The sequence below is a fragment of the Eschscholzia californica genome, unplaced genomic scaffold, assembly GCF_041429995.1.
Source record: "Eschscholzia californica isolate CP2 unplaced genomic scaffold, dmEscCali1.0.p SCAF_2, whole genome shotgun sequence".
In the NCBI taxonomy this organism is placed as follows: domain Eukaryota; kingdom Viridiplantae; phylum Streptophyta; class Magnoliopsida; order Ranunculales; family Papaveraceae; genus Eschscholzia; species Eschscholzia californica.
The window spans coordinates 34,389,023-34,396,468 of NW_028238309.1; the positions used below are offsets into that span (position 1 = coordinate 34,389,023).

Consider the following 7,446-nt stretch of genomic DNA (forward strand, 5'->3'; position numbering starts at 1 on the left):
TTAAGAGATTCAGATGGGACATTTTCATGTCTCATCACCACACGTGACCGTAAGATCCCTGGTACCACTACAAAAAAAACGGCCAATAGGGACATACATTTTTACGTTTGTCCCCAATATATTTAAGATAGGGACAATTTTTTATTATTTGTCCCCAATAAAATTACAATAGGGACAAATTATGGGCACATCTAGAAAATTGGCGCTAAATTTCGGCCAAATAATAAAATGGTGCAAAAAAAAAACTTCCCTCTTTTTTTTCCTCAAAAAAATTCCCTCCTTTTAATGCCCTGGTTTTAGTTATTTCTTTTTTTCCTTTTCTTTTTTCTGTCTCATCTTTTTCCCTCAACAGACCACGAGCAGAAAATTGGAGAGGGCGATTTCTCCTCAACACCTAGAGAAGCCGATCTCTCTCTCCTGGGAGTGGTTCGTTGTTCATCTTCTACTTCTAGGGTTTGCATCCACCAGGTACGTGTTCATCCTCTTCTTCAAATAATTCAGTTAAGATTTTGGTTTACCATAAAACCCTAATTCGTTTTGCATAAAAGAATTCAGTTCTAGTGTTCATCCTCTTCTTCAAATAAATCAGTCAAAGATTTTGGTATACCATAAAGCCCTAATTAGTTTTTGCAATAAAATAATTCAGTTCCAGTGTTCATCATCTTCTCCAAATAAATCAGTCAAGATTTTGGTGTACCATAAAGCCCTAATTAGTTTTTGCATAAAAGAGTTCAGTTCTAGTGTTCATCCTCTTCTTCTTCAAATAAATCAGTCAATATTTAGGTTTAACATGAAACCCTAATTCGTTTTTGCAGAAAAGGAATTCAGTTTCAGTGTTTAACCAAGTCAGATTGTTCCACGACTCTTGCAAAACCACAGGTTGTCGTTCTTCTTCATATTCGTCTTCTTCTTCTTCAAAGTAGCAACTAACTGTTTATGATATAATTCCTGATTCAATTTTGCATAAATTTTACTTCAATTTGATTGTTTCAAGTTAGTTGTTCTTCTTCCTCTTCTTCTTATTCTTCAAAATTAGAAATCAAAAGTTTATGGTTAGGTGAAATCAGTGTATATTTGTTATCTTCATGTTTGTACTATTATCGATAGATGTTTGAAATCAAAGTATATTCCTGGTTTTACTACTTTTTGTTATCTTCCTGTAGTTTTGTTAATTTCAAACTAAGAAATTGATAAAAAAGTGTGGTTATAACTCTGATTTAACCATCACTACATACCGAACATCAATCGTTTATTTATGAATTAAACTTGATCAAGTTTAGTAGGATTCATCTATGTCTAAATTTTTGTTGTTGTTGATTTCTTCTTATTTAGGTTTGTACTGTTATTAATAGATCTTAAGACTGAATTGATCATGAAATCGATAGAAAATTCCTGATTTTACTATTTTTTGTTATCTTCTTGTAGTTTGTACTGTTATTCAGTAGGGTTCTTCTATGTTTGTACTGTTATCAATAGATGTTAAGACTGAATTGATAAAGAAATCGGTAGAAAATTCCTGGTTTTACTATTTTTTTGTTATCTTCCTTGTTTTTGTCACCATCATGTAGTTTGGTTAATTTCAAACTAAGAAATCGATAAAAGTTTGTGGTTATAATTCTGATTTTAACCATCACTACATACCGAACATCAATCGTTTATTTATGAATTAAACTTGATCAAGTTCAGTAGGGTTCATCTATGTCTAAATATTTGTTGTTGCTGGTTTCTTCTTATTTAGGTGCATCTATATCAGTAGGGTATTAGTATAGGGTAATGAAGTAGATGAGTTTAAAGAGAACTGTTTTATGCACTTCTTTATAATTTGGTTGAAGTGATTGAATTAAAATTTTATTTTTTCTTCTGAAATCTGATATATGTTTGTTGTTCAGTTTTGAATTTTTTCCATGTGTTGTTTAATTAAGTTAAGAACTTCATAATCAACCATTGAGACGAATCACGATGCATGAGACAATGATTCAACTTTATTTGTTACGCTTGATTACAATATTGGATGCTTCTTTCTTCACATTGATTTTCTCTTCACTAGCTTCAAATTTTTTGACTAAAAAGTAATTGAATAGTTATGATTTCAAATGCAGAACTTGTACCGGATCTCAGAGCTGTAGCGTTTCCCCGTGGGAGTTTTAATCGTGTTTTCTGGAATTAAATAGGTAAAAATTCACATAATCCTCTTTAACATGTTTGTAGTTTAATTACTGTTAGAAGTTCTAGTTATGCGGAAGTGTTATAGTCGGATATTACTACTTTGTCCTGTTTGTCGTATGTAATATTGTTGAATACTCAATACCAGATTGAAACTCAATGACTTTCTTCTTCTTTAGTTTCCATTTTGTTCAAGTCTTAAATGAATTAAAGGACATCCGAATTAATCTCTCTCTGAAAAAACAAACACACTATACTCACATACCAATAGGTAGATTAGATGATGGTATCTTGGTCCTTTTTCTCTTTGATAACTATAATGTTGTTCCTTTTGTTCAACTTTCATTTCGTATATGATGTTGTTCTGTTTGATAACTATAATTATAATCATAAAAATAAGAGTGTGTTGAGAGACCACAATATATGGGGTATGAAACTTAACCTCACCATGTGATTTATGTATGTGGTTCCATTATACATCTGGTTAGACTGACAATGACATTGTCCACTCAACTTGTTCTAGTGACTTTGACTGGTAATGCTATTTATGCTACAATTTCACATCCCACTTTATCACAACTTAATAATCGCAACAATGTAAATCTTATGGAACAGGGCAAGGGGTGGTGCTGCGTCACAGCAGGCCAATGGGCTGCAGCTGCTGCTGCGTCGCAGCAGGCCAATGGGTTGCAGCTTCTGCTGCGCCGCGGCATGCTAATGGGCTGCAGCTTCTGCTGCGTCGCCGTACGTTTTGGTGTTATCTTTTACTGAATTAGACCATTGTTCTAGAACTAATGCAGTATTACATGACCTTGACACCTAATATGAAACATTATTATGTAAAAGAACTCTATTCTAAATGCAAAGCAAAGACCCATGAGAGTATGCTTGTTAGATTGCTAGAACAGTAAACACGAACTTATTATGAAGCTACCGCTTTTAAGAAGATTTTGTGTGTGAATGCTTGCTCTTTTAACAATTTTATAGAAGTTTTAACATGTTTGTATTATTTGTCGTGTCTTAATTTCGAGAAAGGGAATAAACTAATAGTTTTCGCTGTCTTTTGTTTTTTGTCCATGACACAGGGATGGGATGGAGCTCTACTGGGATGGTGTTAGAGTAGTTTATGTGAATATGTTTATCTTCCTACAACGTGAGAAGCAAGATGGAAGGATGGAAGGATGAAGTTAGAGTAGTTTATTTTTAATAGAATTTTATCTTCCTATGGAAGAGTTATTAGTTTATTCTCTTATTTTGGGTTTGACCTTTTTTCTCGTCCAGACTTGTGAATATGTTGAGGGGACTTCTCAAAACATGTTAGATGTGAATATGTGCTTTTTAAATATTGGTTTAAGGAAAATTTTCCCTCTTGTATACACTAATTATTGTATGAAAACTCCTGGTCACATTTGTAGGGACGAATATTAACTATATTAGGTACAGGAAGTAGAGAATTGCCGCCGATCTTATAGGGGTGGCTATTATCTGTCCCAAATGCCAACGATTCCTACCAAATTTGTAGGGACATATATTAATTGTCCCAAATATTAAAAAGAGAAAATTCCCGTCAAATTTGTAGGGACAGATATTAATTGTCCCAAATGCTAACGAGGGGAAATTCCCGCCACATTTTTTAGGGACAAATATTTGTTGTCCCTAAAATCGTTGATATAGGGACAGTTAAAAACTGTCCCAAAATAGCTTTGGGACAGATGCCATCCGTCCCTACAACCGTCCCAAATATTATTTGGGACGCCGTTTTCGTGGACAGATTCAAACCGTCCCCAATACACTATTAGGGACAGTTTTTTCATTCTTGGGACGGTTTCTGTCCGTCCCTAATGGGCCCTTTTTTTGTAGTGTACACCGGGATAGTGCCGGCCTAAAGGGGCTCGAACGATCAAGTCAGTAAGCTTGCGGGAGAATTAATAGATACGTGAGTGATATCCATGGAATGCTACCATTACGGAGAATGGTCGGAGTATAGGCACGACTCCTAGAGTGGGCAGAGCTCGATCTCTACGGATAGACTAACTTGCTTGGAGAGAAAGAGTGTGACAGTACTCATGGATAAGGTAACCCTAGTGAGGTTGGCCATGTTCGGGGGTCTCCAGGAGAGACAAAGTAGCTTACCTACTTTGATTGTCAGGAGAGAGAAAGATAGGTCGCCCTTCCTTGATGAGTGGTCGTTAGGAGATAGAAAGATTGGTCGCCCACCTTTGATAAGTGGTCGTCAGGAGAGAGAATGATAGCTCGCCCTCCTTTAATGAGTAGTCCTTAGGAGAGAGAAATATAGGTCGACCTCCTTCTGATCGAATAACAACAGTCGCAGGTTGTTCAATGGATATCAAATCGGTCGATCATATAGAGCGAATAAGACGATGGTAGTAGTGAAAGTGTCGTAAATAACTGGTTGATCAATCTGTACGAGAGAGAAAGTAGTGGATTGTGTTGTATATGATCCAACGTTTGGATGTTGGATGTTGGGTGTTGTTGCCTGTAAATTCGATGATTGACAGTGATGTTAGGTGAATATCGGATGTATTAGTCGATCCCCAGATGATCCGTATCATCTTTGGTTCAGTCATTTTATAGTCTTTTGGGTCGACTGTTACACGGTGATGAGTTGTCATCTTTAATGTGGTAACGCACGAAGCTGTCACCATAAAAGTGACTACCGTAACCCCTTAACGGGTATATCCAAGGTATTGTAACGTCTCCCCAATGGATATACGGAGGGAGGTCTGCTTAGGAGGTGAGGGCGGACCTTTTTATCCAGAGCTGGATGGGCTTGCGCATTTTAAAGTTCTTTCGGGGTGCTCGAAGATAAATGGATCGGGCCCATTAACAATTAATTCATGGGTTTGGTCACCCTGTGAGCCCATTAATCGTGGATTTCTGGGGGCGCTCCTGGTAACGTATTTTGGCCAATACACATCCTTCACAGGAAACTAACTAAAGTAGTTATCTAAACATTAAGATTTTAAGACATGGTATATTTCTTAGTCGTAAGCATATATACATGTGAGGATGTTCATCTGAGGGTCGAATTGTAAGTCTTATAAGCAAAATAAAAAAGATAATAAGAAAGAAAAAGTGTTGTAATAATTAGTACTTGTATAATAATTCTTCAAGAAATTAAGATGACATCACTCATAGAATTTCTCATTTATCTCTTTACAACTTGTGTGTCCTTAAGAACCAAAACATATGGGTGTATTTATACCTATAATCAAGCAACAAAATAAAACCACCTCATGCTTTTGCATGTGAGAGGTGTAAGCCTATTATACAACTTATGGCCACCTCATGCTATTGCATGTGAGAGGTGTAAGTATACTACACAACTCATGGACACCTCATGCTTCTTAGGCGTCTTAGTCATAAGAGAAAAGACACCTTATGCTTGGATTTAAAGGCACCAACTTGATGAGCAATTCCATACTTCATGGGCATCCATCTCTATATTTGTTGGGCAACTCATGTCATGTTTTCTCTATGGGCATCCACATGTCTTATAACACTCTCCCTTGGATGACCATTTCTCGAATTAATTGCCTCATTAAAACCTTGTCAGAAAAACCCAGTGGGATAAAATCTGAAGAAGGAAAAAGAGTACAAATAATAGATTCCGAGTGACGTTAGATACGCTAAATACTACCTCGTTAAAACCTTGCCAGAAAAACCCATTAGGACAAAAACTGGAGAAAGAAAAAAGAGTGCAGAGCGTGGATAATGATACATGGACCTGCACATTATAATAGACTCCCCCTGATGAATATCATATCTTGGAACGATGTAGTCTTACATAATCAGGTTATTCAAGCATTTCATTCCGATGCCTTCTACTAGTTTTCTGAACGTTGTAGTAGGCAGAGACTTGGTGAACAAGTCAGCATAATTCTCACATGATTGTATCTTCTGGATATCAATCTCATTATTCTTCAGGAGATGGTGTGAGTAAAACAACTTCGGGGAGATATGCTTAGTTCTATCGCCTTTTATGTATCCTTCTTTGATCTGAGCAATGCATGCCGAATTATCTTCGTGAATGACTGTGGGGGAATTTGTGATAGAGACAAGACCACTTGAGCTTCTAATGTGCTCAATAATGGATCTGAGCCATACACATTCTCTTGTAGCTTCATGGAGAGCAATAATTTCTGCATGGTTTGATGAGGTAGCGGGCATACTTTGTTTACTAGATCTCCATGACAAAGTTGTACCTCCGCTTGTGAATACATAATCTGTCTGAGAAATCCCTTTGTGCGGATCAGAAATATACCCGACATCTGTGTATCCTTTTACTTGAGAATCACCGGATAAGTTCTTTGAATAAAACAATCTCATATCAGTTGTTCCTGTCAGATATCTTAGAATTTGCTTTACTCCAACCCAATGCCTTTTAGTTGGTGCAGAGCTATATCTGGCCAATAGATTTACTGCAAAAGCAATGTCCGGTCTAGTGCATTGAGCTAAGTATGATAATGCACCAACAACACTCATATATGGTACTTCTGGACCAAGGAGTGTTTCGTCTTCTTCTTTAGGTCGAAATGGATCTTTAAGAGCATCGAGAGACCTAACAACCATGGGAGTACTAAGAGGATAAGAATTCTCCATGTTAAAGCGCTTCAGGACTTTTTTGTGTATAATGTTTGATGAACAAGTATGCCACTTGTGCTTCTTTCAATTTGTAAGCCAAGACAGAATTTTGTTTTCCCGAGATCTTTCATCTCGAATTCTTTCTTCAAATATTCTGCTGCTTTAGAGAGCTCTTCTGGAGTTCCTATAAGGTTGATATCATCAACATATACTGCAAGAATCGCGAATCCAACGTCTCCTTTCTTGATAAATAAACATGGGCAAATGAGATCATTTACATAACCTTCTTTGATCAGATATTCACTAAGACGATTGTACCACATTCGTCCAGCTTGTTTCAATCCGTATAAAGCCCGATTAAGCTTTAGTGAATACATGGTACGTGGGTTGCCTTTAGGCAATTTAAATCCTTCAGGGACTTTCATATAAATATCAATATCTAATTTTCCATATAGATATGCAGTGACCACGTCCATTAAATTCATCTCGAGTTCTTCTAGAACTGCTAAACTGATCAAATATCGAAAGGTTATTCCATCCATAACTAGAGAGTATGTTTCTTCATAATCGATCCCTGGTTTCTGCAGGAAACCTTGTGCCACAAGTCTTGCTTTATAGCGAATGACTTCATTATTCTCATTCCGTTTTCTAACGAATACCCATTTGAAACCTACAGGG

The 7,446-nt window shown here is 36.6% G+C and overlaps 1 long non-coding RNA gene across 1 annotated transcript; it reads left to right on the forward strand.

Annotated features, from left to right (window-relative positions):
- The first annotated feature begins 292 nt into the window (after positions 1–292).
- Positions 293–3,539, forward strand: LOC147557535 (uncharacterized). Its single transcript, XR_015235279.1, has 4 exons — positions 293–468; positions 816–879; positions 2,100–2,171; positions 3,249–3,539. It is a non-coding gene; the product is annotated as an uncharacterized LOC147557535 (long non-coding RNA).
- The last annotated feature ends 3,907 nt before the right edge of the window (positions 3,540–7,446 follow it).